Genomic DNA, 21,085 nt, shown 5'->3' with positions numbered 1-21,085 from the left:
AACCAGTGTCAAGACCTCCCAAGCCTCCCCAGTTAATAATTTATGCTCTCCCAGAATTCCACTTTCATGGGCACTCTAGTTTATCATTTAATTCTTTGGGGACTGGTGGCAAGTAAAATAAGGAACACAAGCTATGCACGGGAACTTCTTAATCGTGCTCACTTTATTTATAGCCTGCACAAGTGTGTTACAGATCTTTGCAAACAATAAATGCCTGAACACAGCAATCCCACGTCAGTGCCCTTACTGATCCTGAGAATCCTTGGGTTTGGTCAGTGACTTTAGGTAAATGCAAAGCCCTTCCTCCATCAGTGTCTTTCGGTTCTGGCGTTGGTATGGCTCCCTTGCTCAGAGCATATTCGGACACCTTTTCTGTTTCTCTTCCTTCTATGCTCCAACCCCCATGTCAGTTGTTGGGCAAAGAGTCATTAAAAGCCAATGGCTATGCTGGTAGCAACCCCATTGTCCCACCAGAATAGAATCATTCAGTGTTGATGGCACTGTTTCATCTTTCCAGACATAGTCTGTTTCAGCTTCAAAACAGGTTCTAATCTACACAGAAGGTTACAATCATAAATGCCATTCATAAAACAAAGAGGGATGCGTAAATTGACCCAGACTTATTCCTCAGAGTGTTATGGAGGGCACAAAAGTGGGCATATTGAAATACACATTAGCTGACCTGAGGCACTTCATTGGGCAAAGGAGGAGGGAGCATACAGGGGGCTTTAGTGGGGCTGACAGACTAAAAAAGGTAAGACTTGATCAGGGCCCGCTCTGGCTTTTTTGCTGCCCCAAGCAAAAAAAAAAAATCGGGGGGGGGGGGCGGACCAGCGAAGCAAAGAAAAACCAAAAAAACCACACCTGCGGGGCAGCCGGAGCGGCAAAGCAGGGGGGGAAAAAACCAAAAACAACCCACGGGGCGGCTGGAGCGGCAAACCAGAAAAGAAAAAAAAGCCTGCAGGTCGGCCAGAGCCAGGGTGCAGGGGGACTCCCTGTGCTGCAGACATGCAGCAGAGTGTGCGCCCAATCTAGCAGGGAGTCGGAGGGGAGAGAAAGAAGGGGGGTGGCCAGGGCTTCAACGGGGCACTTGCCACATGGCCCCGACTGCCACGCCGCCCGCCTTGCTTGGCTGGTGCCTGGAGCCAGCCCTGGGCTTGATGCACTTGGAGGCTGAACTACTCTTTCAACCTGATGACATGGCTCTGCTCTCTGCATATTGGTTAGGTACTGTCAAAAGCTTCTTTTGCCGCAGCTCCTATTGAAACTGTTGTGTCGTTAAATAAGACTCCAAGAAAATTATAGACCTCTAGGGAGGAAGATGGCCTGGTGGCTAAGACACAAGCTGGAAACTCAGGAGATGTCGGTTCAATTTCTAGATCAGCCATCTCTTTATGGCATGACCTTGGATCACTTAATGTTCTCTGTAAAATGGGGATGAGAAAGTTGGACACCTTAGAGGGGTGTTGTATGGGAAAAAAACCAGTGCTGGCAACTCTCATGAATCTAAGGTCTTTTTTTAACTGTTTCATGAAAAGATGAAAAACACATTAATTTTCCCTTATTCAAAATGGCCATCGTCACCCACTACTATCAATGAGGCTGAAGGCAGCAAAATGCCACCATTCCCTATGGTCGCTTTGCATGTGGAAGTGAGCCTGCCCCTAATAAAGATGGCTGCAACTTCCTATTGTTTTCAGTGGGACTGAAGCCATGTCCACAGGCAAAACGGCTGCCATACAATGGTTTGCGCAGCTGGAGGGGACACAGGGATTGTGAGGAACAGCAGAGGCATGGTCAAAGGGGCATGGGGAGACTGAGGAGGGAGCTGGAGGCAGATTTAAGGTTCACAGGGGGCTGGAGGCAAGAAGGGGATGCGGGCTCAGGAGGAGACTAAGAGAAATGGGGTAATATGAGGAGCAAGAGGGAAACTGAGATTGTGCAGGAGGAGTCCTGGAGTGGGGTGGAAGATGGAGGAGCTCAGATGGCAGCTCCCCCACTCTGGGGGTAGTGGAGGGAAAGGAGAGTCCCCTCTGAGTAGCCAGCTGAAAGGTCAACTTTTTCCATGTGTATTTAAGACTGGATTTTGACTCTTAAAAGCTCATAGGAATTGGCACGGGGGGGGGAGTGAGGGGGCTGATTCATGATTTTTGAATGGGTGGGTCTGGCAATACTGAAATCCAGGAATGGCTGTGAGAGGCTCAGATACCATGGTGATGGAGGCCATCAGTGGAACTAAAGGCAGAACTATTCCAAAAGGTTTCCAGAGGACAAAGTTCAGTTTGAAGAGAGAAGGAAACAAGAGATAGCAGAGCAAACATAAGAGCTTAATGGGGGAATAGCTTGTAATAGGAATAAAACATGAAATCCCTACATATAAAAGAAGCTGAGACTTATCCCTGCCTAAATTCATTAGGGTTAATGGCTACCCTCACATGCTGCACTGTGGAGGTCTTGCTTGTCTATGGCTTTATCATTAGTGCCAGAATCATCTCCCGGACACTTTGCTTCCTCCTGCTAGAAACAGCTGCATTGGTTTTGTTGGCAGACCTGTTCCTTCCAGGCCCATCATTTTATAGTCAGTAACCCGGGGCTCCCCCTCTCCCTCCTCACTCAGGAAAATGTAACTTGACAGACACAAAGAGGAGCAGATCCATTTGTGCTTGAAATCCACATGGAGTTTCCATGCCCGCTGCAGAGCCAGAGCCAAATTCCACTCCCATCAGCTTCAGTGGGAGCAAGGCTGGTCCCTGAACTTAGTTAACTGGAAAAATCCTGCCTTAAATTCACACTCCCAATGCAATCCCAGGTTATTTAATAGGATTCCTCAGGGTTTAACTGGAAAGGCACCATATGGTCCTTTGAATCCATGGGCCAGATCCTTGGCTTTTTTCCAGCAGATTTGCACCTCTGGAAACCTGGCAAATCCTGCCCCCTGGAGATTTCTCCCTAGCAGCCTTCAGCGGAGGGGAACATGAGCAGGAAGAAGTGGGTGTAGGTGAGCCATTGCTGTGCTTCAGCAACCTGCAGTTGTTGGAATGGTTCTTAGGGGTCACTGACCACTAGCTGTGACTTCAGCGGCTCTCAATCAGGAGCACACAGAGGTCTCCAGGGATACATCAGCTGATACAGCGCTTTACTCTGCGCTGGTTAGGCCTCAACTGGAGTATTGTGTCCAGTTCTGGGCACCGCATTTCAAGAAAGATGTGGAGAAACTGGAGAGGGTCCAGAGAAGAGCAACGAGAATGATTAAAGGTCTTGAGAACATGACCTATGAAGGAAGGCTGAAGGAATTGGGTTTGTTTAGTTTGGAAAAGAGAAGACTGAGGGGGGACATGATAGCAGTTTTCAGGTATCTAAAAGGGTGTCATCAGGACAAGGGAGAAAACTTGTTCACCTTAGCCTCCAATGATAGAACAAGAAGCAATGGGCTTAAACTGCAGCAAGGGAGATTTAGGTTGGACATTAGGAAAAAGTTCCTAACTGTCAGGGTAGTTAAACACTGGAATAGATTGCCTAGGGAAGTTGTGGAATCTCCATCTCTGGAGATATTTAAGAGTAGGTTAGATAAATGTCTATTAGGGATGGTCTAGACAGTATTTGGTCCTGCCATGAGGGCAGGGGACTGGACTCGATGACCTCTCGAGGTCCCTTCCAATCCTAGAGTCTATGAGTCTATGATCTAGATATTTGCCTCTTCTTACAATAGCTACATAAAAGCACTTGCAAAGTCAAGACAAACTAAAATTTCATACAGACACTGACGTGTTTATAAGCTCTATATGCTATACACTGAAATGTATGTACTAGATTTGTATTCCAATTGATGTATTTTATAATTGTATGGTAAAAATGAGAAATAAACCCTTTTTTTCCAGTCATTGTGTGCTGTGACACTTTTGTATTTTTATGTCTGGTTTTGTAAGCAAGTCATTTTTAACTCAGGTGTAACTTGTGGGTATACAAGACAATCAGACTCCTGAAAAGGTTGAGAGCCGCTGACTTAGAATATCCCTATGGCTTCTCTAACTTACATTAGGGGCTGGAATGGTCCTGGATCAGGGAACTGCAATGGTGGACTAGAGCCAGCTTTCCCCTCTCTTTCCCCCCACCGCAGCTGTGCCATAGCTGAGAATCTAGGCCGGAGTCTCTGATTCATGTGAAACTTTAAACCCCTTTAAACCTGTAAATGTTAAAAACTTCCCCCACCATTCACTTGCACTGTCCCCTGCCTCTGTGTCCCACCCAGGTAAAACTCTGAGGGCTTGTCTACTCTGGCATGTTACAGCGCTGCAACTTTCTCGTTCAGGGGTGTGAACCGTACCCCCCACCCCAAGCGCAGCAAATTTCAGAGCTGTAAAGCGCCAGTGTAAACAGTGCACCAGCGGGAGGCACACCCCTCATGCAGGTGGGGTTTTAGCTGTCTCCCAGCACTCTGCCATGACTACACAAGCCACGGGAAAGCGCTGCCATGCCAGTGCTTGAACATTGCCTGTGTAGACTAGCTCTGATACACACACAAAGCTCCCTTTGGCTTGACTGGCTCCCTTATCAGTTCATTTCCAGGCCTACTAAAAGTTGGCGTTTGTAACGGGGTGGGAGGTGGTTGCAAAAGAAAAGGCATTGCTGTCTGTGGAGGTTAGCTGGACTTTCACCCATAACTCTGCCTTAACTAAATATTTGTGCGGGAATGATTCCACACTGAAAACAGATAATACATGCTTTTCCTGCTCAGTTTGGGAGTACTCAAAGCTTGACATATCAGGCCAAATCCTGCCCATTTTGTGGACACACAACTCCTGTTCAAGCAAATGGGCATTTGGCATAAACAAAGCAAGCAGCAGTGTTTGGCCCATTGGGAGCATGTTTAGGGTGGTGTCTTTAACTCCTTCGTTGAGTTGCAATGATGCCCTTAGCTCCATCATGCTGTAGGTCTGACTTCTGAAGACAGCTCAATTTAGGAGGCCAGCCTCCTTGTCCACCGGCTGCCTAGCCATTGCAAACAGAAAGTAGTGAACATTTATCCCTGCAGTGAGCAGATCTGAGCCTGAACATGCTGGGATAAAATGTGTGGCTTAAGAAGGAGGTGTTTTTACATAGTCTCATAGTAGGACTCTACTTTAAGGTTATCATAGGGACTTCCCGCACATATTGCCTCAAATGCAGACAAGGGAGAAAATGCCATTCATATATCTGGGCCTGTCCTCTGGAGAAACGCCTACAATCACGCCGATGCAATTTATCAAACAGGCAGCCTCTTCCTCTACTTATGTAGCCTCAGAGTGCAGATGCTGCTTCCTTTTCCTGCTTTGTGAGGAAATGATCTACCCTGACTTCTGGAGGGAATGATTCTCCGGTATTCAGATGGTGAAATTTACCCATGTGCACAAGGCCCAGTACCCATCTTAATTCCCATCAAAGTACCGTGGTGGTGCATGTGCTGCTTCTGTGCAAAAAATAATATAATTTCATCCCCAAGGGACGCAATTTCTTATTTATTAGACCCTTAATAGGTTAGATCCGTTGGAGTCATTTGTCTCTCCCAGAGTTCCTTACAGGCAGTTGGTGCCATGTTATAACCCTGTTTGTATTCACAGTACATTCTGTTTGTCTTACACTGTACATTGCTGAAATATTTACTGGGAGATGTAGCTTTATCTCTCTCCATTATTTGTATACAATGCATGCTTTCACCAGAGGGGTGGAAACAGTCAATCAATCTCTCATAATATATACCTGCCTACTGTACCAAAGTGTCTTTGAACAGTTCTATTGTCCATACTCCCTTTCACTCTTATTTCGTTATTTTCAAATGCATTAAATCTTTGACTAGAAATAAATGCCAGCTTGCGTGGCTGGGATAAACTGCTTAGACAAACATGTTATAGTGATATGAAAGGGAAATTCAAAAATCACCATCAAATCCTTAGACACATGTCAAAGAGTTTCCTGTCTTTCAAATCATTTGGGGCCAGCCTGCGAGCCTCTTACTTGCATTTGGGGAGCAGCTACTCTCACACGTAGTCCGGCTAACTTCAGTGGAATTCCTCATGTGCTTAAAATAGGGCACAGTCCTAAACATCTTGCTGACTTAGGGCCAGATTGTTCCACCCTAACTCCAGTGATAGCCCCAGTCATTTCACAGCCTCGTTGCAGAATATGGTACTGCTCAGTGACATCACTTCAACAAAGCACTTCAGTTTGTGCTTAAATTTAAGCACATGCTTAAGGTCCTCCGTATTCAGCAAATCATTTAAGAACGTGCCCAAAGACTTGGCTGAATCAGAGCCCCGTGAGTGATGGCACAGTTTAGCCCCAGGAGAGTTTAAATGATCATCCAGGAATTCCTTTATTGCCATTCTGTGTAAATACAGATTAGAGGCACTACGTTTTTTGTACATCTGCAAATTCCTTCTACAGACCAGAGAGAATATAGCTTACATAATCCTACACTGGCGCTTTACAACGCTGCAACTTTCTTGCTCAGAGATGTGAAACACCCCCCCCCCCGAAGCACAGCAAGTTACAACGCTGTAAAGCGCCAGTGTAAACAGTGCCCCAGCGCTGTAAGCTAATCCCCGCGGGGAGGTGGAGTACCTGCAGCGCTGGGAGAGCTCTCTCCCAGCGCTGGTGCCGCGACCACACTCGCACTTCAAAGCGCAACGCTGTACAGCTGCAAGTGTAGCCATACCCTATAGTCAGCTTTGAGAAAGCGTTCATTTAAAAATAAAAGGAAATAAAATCACAGAATTGTAGGACTCGAAGAGACCTCGAGTGGTCGTCTAGTCAGTCCCCTGCACTTCACGGCAGGACTAAGTATTTTCTAAATATGCAACCATAATATCAGCCAATCAAAATGACACCCATGAGCTCAATCATGCCCTGTGATAACTCCTATCTGCGCTGGCCCAGAGGACAATTTTTAGACAAAAATCCAGCATAGGTCTATGCCAGTCCCTGCTGGGCACCATCTTAATAATTGTATATTTACTTTCAGTATATTATTCAGCCACTAGCTGTCTTCGTGTGCTGTATAGAGTTCCAGGCACATAGACATGTTCCCTGGTAAACAAGGGAGATAGAGCAGGAACTCAAGCTGCGTTGGAAGCTTGATTATTTGAAGATCTAGTCATAGTTGTTTTTGTAATAAATGCCTTCTCTTTTAGAAGATCAGTGATTCCATATATAGTAACATGAGGTGTACCAGGGTCGGAAAGGATGGGTTGGGTACAATGCACTCTGGTGACCCTGTGCCAACAAAATATCGCATAGAGCAATGTAGGTAAATGTTCCTGCTGCTGTAAATATGAACAGGACAGCCTGCTTTAATTTATGCTGTTGGCTGAACAAGCCTCACTCAGACTCAGGATTATTGTGGCCAAAAAATTAACATAATACTACCTCTGTCCCACATTCTTCCAGGTGCATTAAGTTCAGCTCAGGCTCAGGACTGAGCTCCATACTGAATGAATCCATTCTAGATTTTCATGTTGAGTTGAATTCCAACCCCTTCAGCAGCAGCCTTCTTTGTTGGAAGCAGACCCTTGGTAACTTACAAATGAGAGGACAAAAAAGTGTGCATAGGTTTTTAATGATAAATTTCTCTCTCTCGGGACCAGTGCAGTTTTCCGCACCTTGAGGTGTGCATGCTCCATAGAGCATGTCTTGTTTACTAACATTTTACCCAAGACTATGTCCACATAAATCCTCATTTCCCCCTATGGGAACAACTGTCTCACAGTACAGCCAGGGTTAAAGAAACTCTGAAAACCACACACACGCTTTCCTTCTGCAACATTCCTGGCAGATGCTTGTATTTTTATCATTTGCAAAACCAGCTACATCTGCTGTGTTGAACTATAACTGGAATTCTGACTCCATTATTATGACCTCCGTAAGACAAGCTAGCCAGCCACTAGGGTGTATAATTTAAATTCTACGGGCTTTCCCAAGAAAAAGATAATACCACATCGAATGGAGCTGAATAGAGAGTCAAGACCGCTCCAGTACGTCTGCTGCTACCAAAACCTATTGAGTCTGTAAATGAATTTTTCCTAAAAGTCATCTAGGGCCATGTGCTCCTATTTCTTTCACATCTCAACATGTAGCAATTTATTACAAACCTGCTTCTGCCCAAGAGTATAACGAGAGTAATCAGTTAAGGTGGGCTATTATCAGCAGATTATCACTACAAAAGTTATAGTTAGGATGGCAACACCCATTTTTATATCCTCTGTGTATCTACATCTTCCTACTATATTTTCCACTGCATGCATCCGATCAACTGGGTTTAACCCACAAAAGCTTATGCTCAAATACATTTGTTAGTCTCTAAGGTGCCATAAGTACTCCTCGTTCTTTTTACAGATTTTGAATCACTTGATTGAGTGCTTCCAGCCGTGCTTTCTGTTATTTCTGTGATGCTGGCAGACCTGGTGCCAGCTCATGCCAAGGCCCTGGGACTCACTAAACATTGACAAATGCATAGCTGGAAACCAGTCTGGTTCACCTGTGTGTTGGCCTTGCTAAAATATATGTTAAGTTGATAAGAATGTGCTTAGATCCGAGGATGCGGCTGCATGTATTAATCTCACTTATCTGTATCCAGTGTTATAAAGCAATAGTAAATGTTTGCATTGTGAACCTCTGTAAATGTGTAACTCACCAGACAGGAAAGAAGCATTAGTTAATGTAAAGTGTTCGTGCTGCACAAAAGAAGGCCCATTATGAAGCATCAAAGGACAGAGACCTTGTTGACTGCGTTCCTCACCCCTTCAGGAAGGGGAGACCTGCGCGTGGACTTATCCCATCAGCTTGGATTCTGGAGTGAAGGAGTTAAAAATCCCTGACAAGGAGAAACTTGTTTCTTTTCGCTGCTCGGACTCTAAAGGGCCAAGAATCACTAAGTATCAGCAAAAGACTCCCCACCCCCACCCCCACCCCCCACCCTCAGCTGCTTTGCCTGGGTTAGCCCAAAGGACGTAGAAAGTCTGCTTATGATAGAAGTTTCTATTATCTTTCGAAACTCCAGGCTGATATCCATCTGTGTGTGTGTGTTACCTGCTTTAACCTGATACATAACTCTCCTTTCTTTTTCTTAGTTACTAAATCCTTAGTTAGTGTGTTACAGGATTGGCTACTGGCATTGTCTTTGGTTTGAGATTTGAGATACACCTGACCTGGATAAGTGACTGGTCCTTTGGGACTGGAAGTAACCTGAGGATTCTTGTGTTTTTTGATGTAAGGCACCATCTATCACATAGTCCAGCTTGCCTGGATAGCAAGATAGACTGGACTGCCCAAGGAGACTGTCTGTGACTCTATGGTAAGACTGTAATAGTGCGTTTAGGAGTTCACACTTGTTATTGAGTTGGTGAAATCTAATTATAGAACATGCAACCAGTTTGGGGTTTGTGCCCTGTTCTTGACGGTCTGCCCTAAGGTTGGCACTCACGATTGTTAGCCACTCCAGACAGAGTGACCACGTCAAGGGACTTTTTTTCTCATGGCTGGTGATGCTTAATATATTAAATGGCTTGTTTGGTAGTTTGTTTATATTTTGGCACCTTTTTACTACAAAGGGGAACATACGGACCTGATTTCTTACCTTCATTTTTGGGATGGCTAGTTTGAAGCATTGTAGCTAATTTGGAAAATGGGGGCATATAATAACCTTGGGCTTCATTTTTCAGAAACTGGTTGATGACAATAGAAATGTTTATCTGTTTTATTTTGTCTGTTAGCAGGGTCCAATTAGGCCTTTAGAAATTATAAGCATTTAAAAGGACACCACCCCATCACTCCTCACTTCCAGACAAAGGCTTTGTAAATATCTCAGCAGTCATAAATCATTATGACTGTATACACAGAGTGTTCTGTGCTGCAACTCATCACCGGAATATAACTGTAACTCCTTTCCTGACTTGTGTTTGCTCACCCAAAGTAATTGTCACGTATCTTCAGTGTGCAATAAAGAGGAGGCATTTCAGCTCATGCCTCCTGTGCTCTCAAACAAAAGCTGTCTTCGAATCAGAGCTAAGGTTGAAAGTAGGGCTGTCAATTAATCACAGTCAATGCAAGTGATTAACACAAAACAAATGAACTAGATTTTTTAAAATAGCCATGATTAATCACAGTTTTAATGGCACAGATAAACAATAATAGAATACCAATTTCAATGTATTGTAAATATTTTTGAATGTTTTTCTACATTTTCAAATATATTGATTTCAGTTACAACACAGAGTACAAAGTGTGCAATGCTCACTTTACATGCTTATTTTTATTACAAATATTTGCACTATAAAAAACCCAAAAGAAATAGTATTTTTCAATTCACCTCATACAAGTGCTGTATTGCAATCTCTGTGTCGTGAAATTGCAACTTACAAATGTAGAGGGGGTTTTTTACATATTTGCTCAAAACAAAACAATGTAAAATTTTAGAGCCTACAAGTCCACTCAGTCCTACTTCTTGTTCAGTCAATCGCTAAGAAAATAAAAAAACCCAACTTCTACTATTTTTAAAATTCTCATGGTTTGGGGGGCCCAACTCTGTTCCTTGAATACATGGAGTTGGCAATACTGCACAAACAGGAGTCTCTTTGCTGCAGTAAATAATTTTATAAGAAAGAAAGCTGGCTGGCTGGAAAGCTCTTACTACTTGGATCTCAATTTAAAAAATAGCACCACGCCAGAAAGATTTGAAAGTCCAAGAACACATTTAGGCAGTGAGCCTGCAATTTACAATTTGGCTTCAGTGGGGCTCTGCACAGCAGTCTGCCTCTGCATAGTACACTGTAGGATCAGGGCCTTGCGCCGTCTCTACACCTACGTGGAGCCCCACATACTTCAACAGGCTATTAAGCAGGTGCAGCTTTGTAGGTTGCAGGATTGGGGCCTTAGTGTGAAATCATTGATATGTTTTGCACATGGACCTCATGCTTTCCATTTGAAAAGCACAGCCTGTTTGGCCAAGTTTAAATACCTCAGAAATCATTCACAATGTAAACACGGGTACAGTCTTAACTAAGGAGAATGCCTGTAATCTGTGTGTTTGTGTACAAGTAAGCTCTGTATTATCCTTCACTTACCACCAGCACTGATGTATCATGCTTCAGGGTCTAAGCAATAATCTATTTTGCTATTTCATAACTGGAAATAAAAATAATTTGCTTGAAATTAGCCCACAGATTAACACCCTCCAACTGTTGCTTTGATATCATACATCCTAACCAAAATCATTAGTGCTGTAGTTCATAATTCTTTTCTTGTACATCTTCCTACAAATTCTCAGCAAGTAGGATTCGTTTGGGATGGTTTTTCACATGCGGTTCAGGGTTGTTTGGTGGGATTTTTCAGACTGTTTAATCCAGTGATGCCCAACCTTATTACACAGGCAGGCCCATATAAACCCGAGCACAACCTTGTGAGGGCCAAACAGATTCTACATATTTTAATAAGATTTAAAGTCATCCGTATTGATTTACATTTTAAGTTCAGCTTGTTTCGTATGTATTTAGATAGGTTGTTTCTCTGTACAGTATTGTTTATTTACACATTTGTGTAAATTAAAATGATGTAAACATGACAACAAAACGCTAACGAATCGGCTGTTAACATATTGTGTTGAAGAAGGTCGCGGGTCTTATGAATTGCTCTGGTAGGCCGTAGGTTGGGCACCCCTAGTTTAATCAGTTGAGTATATAGATTCTGAAGGTCGTTTTAGGGCAAAAATCTGCACACCTGTCTGAAAACAGGTATGCAAAGGAACTGAACTATAAACGTTCGAATGTGGCATTGCAAGACTTTTCTGCAAAGCAGGCGGCTTAGTTTCAATAAGTACTAATTCAGTTCAACACACACACTCTCTCTTTCACTCTAGGTTGGCTAGTTTGTTTGCAACATGAAATTATTAAAGCTTTGTGTTAGGACAGAAAATGTGAAATGCTGAGAAAATTTTTCTTCATGTAATAATTGTAAAAAGTTTTGCAAGCTACTAAATTGTTATCTGATGTCCTTCAGCTCCCTTATTTCTCTTTCAAATTCAGTACTGTATAGTACAGAATTTACTAAAATAAAACAGGCCAGATCTTTAGCTGGTATAATTTAACACGCCTCTGACACTGCCTCATTCTTTCATCTTGGGCCAGTCACTTAGGGTTTGGCTGTATCCTAGGCTGCATAGCTTCAAAATGGCACTAGAGGGCGTCAGACCTCCTCCAAGTTGCCATATGGCCTCCCTGGACATTGGTTGCAGGTCCATAGAGGTAGGTGAATGTTATGTGTCTGCTACTCCAAAGCAGGAGCGGGGAATGGACAGGAGTCGGTTGAACCTTGTCTCTGACTTCTCAATGCACTGGCCAGCACTGCTGAACCAGCACCGAGGGCTGGTAATCTACTATGGGGATGGGCCAATAGCAGAAAAGGAATCGTGTCTCTGAGTGACAATTTACTTTTTTGAAGTGTTTTTGGAGGGGCACAGCTATGTGCTGCTTCTAATGCAGTGGAGACCATAATTGTACAATCCAGCCTTTAGTCTCTCACCATCTCTAAAGATGGGCTCATAACATTTATACCTACTTCATAGGATCAGTCAGTGTTTGTAAAGGACTTGAAAGATAGAACATGTTAAGTGTCACTGTAGAAAGATAACATCTCATTATTTCAGGTTTATGGGCCACCAGGATCACTTTACAACACTGTAAAGGGAACTGCCTTCCCTGCACCTGTGCCAACATATCTGAGATAGATGGGGAAAACCCTGCTTTAAACAAATGGACAGTAGCCCAATAGAAACAATAACAACTTTAATAGGCAGCTACAAAGTTGATTTAATCCAGAAGCAATGAGTGTTGAATGGGAAAAAAAAAAAAAAAGACACAGAGAAGATGGGCCATGCAACCTGAATGTTCACTGCTGTGTTTGTTTAGTAGGTCCTTGCTGTTGTGTATTGAGGCATGTTTTGTAATAGGGCTCTGATTTGGATTCTCCTTTTAGAGTTAAAAACCAATCAAAACAAGGCTATTTAGTTTCTTAAAAAAACAAACAAAAAACTTACCTATCACAAGCCTGGCTCCTAGGTGCCAGTTACCAAATCCAATCCGGTAGTGTAAGATGCCTGGAAAGTCTTTTGAGGAGCACTTTGTATGTTATATTGGAACTGTATACATCTCCAGAGCTCATGGGCAGCAAGATCAAACTGACCATGCACATGCTGGGTGGATTTCAGGATACTGTGTGAACAGAAATGTTATTAACCTGATGGTGAGACATGATCTGAAATTTTGCAAAGAGAAATTTTGTGCCTGTGATAATTCTGTGCATCTAACTACCAGATTTGCGGGCACGTTAATAACATGGTGTGTACCCACAATTAATTACAAGCAGGTGCAAAATTGGAAGCTGGGTTGTGGCCTTTGGGGGGGAAAAAGGAGAGGCTAGCCGGGTATGCTATACCATATCAGAAAAGGGTCCTTTATCATGGTGGAAGACTGATTTTCAGAAGGTTGGTTATTCCATCTGTGATCCTCGAGTTTAACTCAGCTGAGATATTCCTGCCTCTCTGTGAACAACAGGGAGTCGGGTGGCACCTTAAAGACTAACAGATTTATTTGGGCATAAGCTTTCGTGGGTAAAAAACCTCACTTCAGGTTTTTTACCCACGAAAGCTTATGCCCAAATAAATCTGTTAGTCTTTAAGATGCCACCGGACCCCTTGTTGTTTTTGTGGATACAGACTAACACAGCCACCCCCTAATACCTGCCTCTTTGTGCTGTCCTCCAAATCTCTTTAATCACTGACTTAAATTCTCACTGTTTCCAGTTAGTCTAATTCTGTGATACACAGGTTACGTCTGCACTGCAGGATTATTTCGATTTTACATAAACTGGTTTTGTAAAACACATTGTATAAAGTCGAATGCACGCCGCCACACAAAGCACAATAATTTGGTGGTGTGCATCCATGTACTGAGGCTAGCGTCGATTTCTGGAGCGTTGCATTGTGGGTATCTATCCCGTAGCTATCCCATAGTTCCCACAGTGGCCCCCGCCCATTGGAATTCTGGGTTGAGATCCCAATGCATGATGGTGCAAAAACAGTGTCGCAGGTGATTCTGGGTAAATGTCGTCACTCATTCCTTCCTCTGTGAAAGCAATGGCAGACAATCATTTCGTGCCCTTTTCCCCTGGATTGCACTGGCAGACGCCATAGCATGGCAACCATGGAGCCCATTTAGCCTTTTGTCACTGTCACCGTATGTGTACTGGATGCTGCTGACGGAGGCGGTACTGCAGTGCTACACAGCAGCATTCATTTGCCTTTGCAAGGTAGCAGAGACGGTTACTAGTTGTTCTGTACCATCTGCTGTGCCATTGTAAATTGGCGATGAGATGACGGTTATCAGTCATTCTGTACCATCTGCTGCTGTCATGGGTGCTCCTGGCTGATCTTCGCTGAGGTCGGCCGGGGGTGCAAAGACAAAAATGGGAATGACTCCCCGGGTCATTCCCTCCTTTATGTTGTATCTAAAAATAGAGTCAGTTCTGCCTAGAATATGAGGCAAGTGTACTAGAGAACCAGTGTATGAGAGAACCAGAGAGCACAGCCGCTCCGTGTCAGATCCCACAGAAATGATGAGCTGCATGCCATTCACGGGGGGTGCCCCTGCAACAACCCCACCCGTTGCTTCCCTCCTCCCCCAACCCTTCTGGGCTACCATTGCAGGGTCCTCCCATTTGTGTGATGAAGTAATAAAGAATGCAGGAATAAGAAACACTGACTTTTTAGTGAGATAAAATGAGGGGGAGGCAGCCTCCAGCTGCTATGATAGTCCAGGCAGGACATTAAACGGTGGAGGGGAGAGGAGCACAGCATCCCGCTGCTATGATAGTCCAAGCAGTACAGAATCTTTTCTTTAGACATGAAAGGGGGGGCAGCTGATGGAGTTCAGCCCCCAGTTGCTATGATGAGGATGGTTACCAGCCGCTCTGTACCATCTGCCGGGAATAACCGGGAGTCATTCCATTTTTACCCAGGTGCCCGCGGCCAATCTCACCTGAGGACAGCCAGGAGCACTCACGGGCTGATGATGAGGACGGCTACCAGTACTACTGCACTGTACCGTCTGCCACTGGGGAAGGGAGGGGAGAGGATGCTGCTGTTCATTGCCCCAGCACCGTGTCTACCAGCAGCATGCAGTAGACATATGGTGACACTGAAAAAAGTCAAGAAACAATTTTTTTCCCTTTTCTTTCACAGGAGGGAGGGGGAGTAAATTGACGAGATATACCCTGAACCACCCCGGACAATGTGTTTGACCCTACAGGCATTGGAAGCTCAGCCAAGAATGCAAATGCTTTTCGGAGACTGCGGGGACTGTGGGATAGCTGGAGTCCTCTGTCCCCCCTCCCTTCCTCCATGAGCGTCCATTTGATTCTTTGGCTTTCCGTTACGCTTGTCACACAGCACTGTGCTGTGGACTCTGTATCATAGCCTGGAGATTTTTTTTCAAATGCTTTGGCATTTCATCTTCTGTAACAGAGCTCTGATAGAACAGATTTGTCTCCCCATACAGCAATCAGATCCAGTATCTCCCGTACGGTCCATGCTGGAGCTCTTTTTGGATTTGGGACTGCATTGCCACCCGTGCTGATCAGAGCTCCACGCTGGGCAAAGAGGAAATGCAATTCAAAAGTTCGTGGGGCTTTTCCTGTCTACCTGGCCACTGTCTCCGAGTTCAGATTGCTTTCCAGAGCGGTCACAATGGTGCACTGCGGGATACTGCCCGGAGGCCAATACCGTCGATTTGCGGCCACACTAACCTTAATCCGACATGGCAATACCGATTTCAGCGCTACTCCTCTCGTAGGGGAGGAGTACAGAAACCGGTTTAAAGAGCCCTTTATATCGATATAAAGGGCCTTGTGTGGACGGGTGCAGCGTTAAATCGGTTTAACGCTGCTAAAATTGGTATAAACGCGTAGTGTAGACCAGGCCACAGTAAATGGAAAGGGGAGCTCATAATCAGTCGTTAGCCACAATTAAGTCAAGTGTGAGGAAAATCAGATCTTGGATATTTTTGTGAGTGAATATAGAATTACCCCCGACAAAGGCTTTATGATAGAAGTTGCAGACTATCCCCTCACAATTAATCAGTTACATGGAGCAACTCAAGAGTTTTAAACTATTGTCTCACAGAAAAGACTGGGATGTTTGATGTCTTTGTTGTTTCTGAATGACTGTTAGGTGCTCAAGTACTTGACTTCTTTATAATTCCAACTAAGTTGTTAATTAGCTGACACTAGCAACCCCCCAACCTCTCCAAAGTCAGCATCAGAAGGGAGCTCCCCACAGAGCAGAATGCACCAACTCAAAACGGCACCAGACCCTGTCAGAACAACAGACGCAAAACCTGTAGACATATCTCCACTACTGTAATGATCAGCACCCTCCACACACGCTTCTTTCAAGATCCATGGGTCCTACACATACCTACCACAACATGTCGTGTATCTCATCCAGCACACTAAATGCCCCAACAACTAGGTGGGTAAAACCAGACAAACACTACGCTCTCACATGAACTCACACAGGAAAATGATAAAAGACAAAAATACCCTATCACCTGCGGGTGAACACTTTTCACCAAGTGATCACTCTGCATCTGATCTCTCAGTCCTCATCCTCACGGAAACCTGCACAACACTTTCAAAAGACGAACGTGGAAGCTTAAATGCATAATTCTGCTAGACACTAAAAATCATGGATAAAATAGAGACACTGGATTTATCTTATTACAAAAATCTATAACCCACTAACAACCCTCCTTCCTACCCCCTCCCCATCTGGAGGGGTGTTAACAGGCCATTTCACCTTGAATGGTCCCTTGAAATATGTGTTAACGGCTTATGCTAAAAAACAAACAATCTATTCCACATTGTATTTAGCGCTGACACTTTTGTTTCCCAGACATGAAGAAGAGCTCTGTGTAAGCTCAAAAGCTTGTCTCTCTTACCAACAGAAGTTGGGCTAATAGAAGATATTACCTCATCCACCTTGTCTCGCTTATATCCTGGGACCGACACAGCTACAACATACATACTGTATCCAATTCGTTTCCTCTAGTACCTGGGATTTAGGCTTTGTCCACAGGGTTGCTGGTATTAGTAGATTGGCATAGCTATGCTGGCAAACCTTCCTAGTGTAGACGCTGCAGATTATACTGGCAAAAAGGTGATTTTGCTGGTGTAGCTCAGGAGTAGCCAATTATTTTTGTGAAGGTCCAGCTTTGTTGGTCACGGCATAGTCAAGGTCCAGATTCCAGAGAAACACTTTTCACACCTCAACAGCAATAATAAGTAAATAAAAAGATTTTGTGGTCTGTTCAAAAGCATCTGGCGGTACGGATTTGGTCCACGGTCCGCCTCTTCACTACCCCTGGTACAGCTTATACATGTTCTCCATGTGAACTAAGATATACCATCAAAAGGACTTTTATGCTGGTATAATTACATCAGCACTAGGACTTTTGCCAATATAAAAATGTAGTTATTTAAAAAAAAATCATGCACCTAAGTAGCTTTAGCATTCCAGGGAAAGTTTCTAGGGTAGACCTTGCCTTAGTGTAAGTAAATAATGTGGAAAGAAGTGTATAGTACTCAAACGTCTTAGTTTGAATATTAAAAGCTTAATCCAAAGCCCACTGAAGTGAAAGAGTGTCTTTCCATTCATTTCAGTGGGTATTGATCAGGCCCTAAATGTCCCATGTAAGTGCTATTATTATTGTTATGATGAAGCATAGCACCAGTTTTCAGTTTCAATCTCTTGCCTATAAACTTCTCAGGGCAAACATATTAATAAAACTGCTTAGATTAGCCTAATATATTGAGCGGTTATGATGATGGATCCTATGGCAGAGTTAGAGGACATGTAACTAGTACCGTTGTTTCTGAGCATTTCTATAGAAATGGGTCAGTGATGAGTCTCTTGGTTAAAGTGGTGAGTGAGGAGTCTATAAACTCTGAATAGAGTTAAAAAACAAAACAAGAGATGCTGAAATGAAAAGACAAAGTGGCAGGGCCACTCCACTCTGTCAAATCCTTTTTCAGCATCACTTGAAACATCCATAAAAGGTGAGTAAGTATCTCATAGTGACAAGGTGAGCTGTGACACCATAGGAGATGTCTGGTTACCATAGAAGTCCACTCTTCTATTAACTTGACCTTGTCCTAAAGAATTCAATTGAAACTGATTTCAGTGAAAACTTCACCTAGCTTTTGTGCTGTGGAGTCTAATGCCATACTTTGGGTGGAGGAGGACTTGGGGAGAACGGAACCACTCAGAATCCTTATTAACCCTGGCCTTGGTGATTACATTGTCCCAGCAATTCATTAATCTTTGAAAGGCTTTAGTGAGGGAAAAAGCAGTGCACTCTTGAGCAAAGGGCTGGGACGTGAAACCCCGCTCTGTTCTGAGCCCAGCTCTGCCACTCATTCACTGTGTGATCTTTGGTCTCGTCATCTAAACACTCTGTATCTGTTACCTCACCTGAAAAGCAGGGAGAATACTTGCCTGCTTCTTCTTCTCCCATTAGTCAGCATAAGCAGTGCAGATGCATAGAGTATAGAATAATAGAAATGCAGGACTGGAACAGACCTTGAGAAAGAATCAGGTCAAACCCAGATCAGCGCTGACAGGGGTTCATCCAACATGTTCTGTAAAACTTCCAGTGGTGGGGATTCCACAAGCTCCCTTGGAAGCTTATTTCAGAGCTTAACTATCCTGATAGTTAGAAAGTCTTCCTTAATATCTAACCTAAGTCTCCCTTGCTGCAGATTAAGCCATTTTCTTCTTATTCTACCTCCAGTGAATATGGAGAACAATTGGATCAGAGTCCTTTTTATAACAGCCCTTAATATATTTGAAGACTGTCAGGTGTCTTGAGACTAAACATGCCCTTTTTTAAATCTTTCTTCATAGGTCAGGACGTTTAATCATTTTTGTTGCTCTCCTCTAGACCCTTTCCAATTTATCCACATCTTTCATAAAGTGTGGCACCCAGAATTGGAAACATTACTCCAGCTGATGCCTCACCGATGCCAGCTAGAGCGGAACAATTATCTCCCATTAACACACCGTGGAATATTAGCCTTTTCACAGCTGCATCACATTGTTGATTCTTTTTCAATGCCTGATCCACCATAACACCCAGATCCTTTTCACCCATGTTGCTACCTCTCTAGTTGTTCCCCATTTTGCAACTGATTTCTCTTTGCTAAGTGAAGTACTTTGCACTTGTCTTTATTGAATGTGTGACTGACACACCTTTTACAAACCCGCTGGCCAGGCCTGACAGTCTTGGTTTGAAATTGAGTTTTTCTTCTCCTAGGTGGACTGCCTGCCACACTAACAAACCCCATGTGCCCACAATAGGGACAGAGAAGTGAAATGACTAGCCCTAGCCCACCCTGCAGGTCTCTGGTAGGAATAGAACCCACCTCTCCAGAGTTCTGTCCCGTACCCTCTCTACTGTACCATGCCAGTGGGGAGAATACATACCTACCTCACCTAACACTGTTAGGCTTAGTTAATGCATGTTCATGAAACATTTTGCCATCTCTCGTATGGCAGGTGCTACAGGAAGACAAAGGAAAGTGTAATGCCAGAATTCAGCAGAGTTGTAGGCTAAATGATAACTGAGGGCTGGTCTACACTGGGAGGGGGAATCGATCTAAGATACACAACTTCAGCTACGTGAATAGTGTAGCTGAAGTCGAAGTATCTTAGATCGAGTTACCTACCGTCCTCACGGCGTGGGATCGATAGCCGTAGTTCCCCCTGTAGACTCCACTACCGCCGTTCGCGTTGGTAGAGTTCTGGGGTCGACAGGAGCTCGTTCGGGGATTGATATATCGCGTCTAGATGAGATGCGATGTATTGATCCCCGAGAAATCGATTGCTACCCGCTGATACGGCCGGTAGTGAAGACATACCCTGACAGTCTAAAGAACACACTGGGAGGGGGTTGTTAAATGTGTAGATGTACAAAACAAACTAGAGAACACTCATTAGACAGTAATCTATCAGTCTGGCCTCACAGCAGCGGATTATAACTTTTAAAACTTCTATTTAGATTGTTAAGAAAAACAACTGCTGAATAAAAATAATGATGTCCTTGCTTTGAACTGGGATTATTTAAAGGAGAGAGGCACCTAACCCCCCTAAGCTCCTCTGAACATCCCAGATTTATACCACAAAGCCCTGAAGAAGTGTAGGTGCTGTGTGATCTGAAGAAAATAAAAACACCTGTGGAGGAATGAAAAGTCTCCAACAATTTGAAATGAATAAAAACCCATCTCGAGGAGATGGAAGAGCTTAAGGGGGTCATGTGTTGGAAATGGAACTCAGAGAACTTTTGGTATGTTTGACAAACTTAATTTTTTTGTGCTACAAGATAGTACAGAGAATCTGAGCCAGCAATTCCCCGTGCTGGGTGGTAGAGAGATTCTTACAGTGACAATCCCAGTAACAATGCATTTATTCTTGCCCTTGTCATTCTGAAAGGAGGTGCTTTTCATGCAGTGTTACGAAGTGCTTGAATGAAATACCTGAAACTGTACAAACAGCCTGAGTTTCATAGAGTACCAAGAGAACATTTTACACACACACATTCTCTCTCTCGCCAATAAGCAGCAGTGAAAAAGAGAAATAATTCCATCCCAACATTCTGGGGAACTCATAGACCACTGCAGCTCCAGTCTTGTGGTTTATGAAATCACCAGGAACCCTGAGAGGAATGGATTCCATAGCTCTCGCTGCGCTACGGCTGCATAATCATGAGAAAAACGGAGACAAGTTGTTCGAAGAGGGGTGGCTTTTTCAGAGCAGCAGGGAAGCTGTTTACAGCCCATGGCTCTTTTAGACTGAAGTGATTTAAGTGCCTCTTCAGCAGCCCAAAACCTAAGCCGCTTTGGATGATAATTGTGGTATTTATTGAATTAAAGAAGGTTTGTAGCTGGCCCGTTGCCAACAACCTTTCAGAAGAATAATAGGCCTGATAACAGTTTCCTTTTAAAATCTCAT

The sequence above is a fragment of the Gopherus flavomarginatus genome, chromosome 5 (genome assembly GCF_025201925.1).
Source record: "Gopherus flavomarginatus isolate rGopFla2 chromosome 5, rGopFla2.mat.asm, whole genome shotgun sequence".
Classification (NCBI taxonomy): Eukaryota; Metazoa; Chordata; order Testudines; family Testudinidae; genus Gopherus; species Gopherus flavomarginatus.
The sequence above is the reverse complement of the archived record's forward strand: the minus strand, read 5'-3'. Positions refer to the sequence as shown.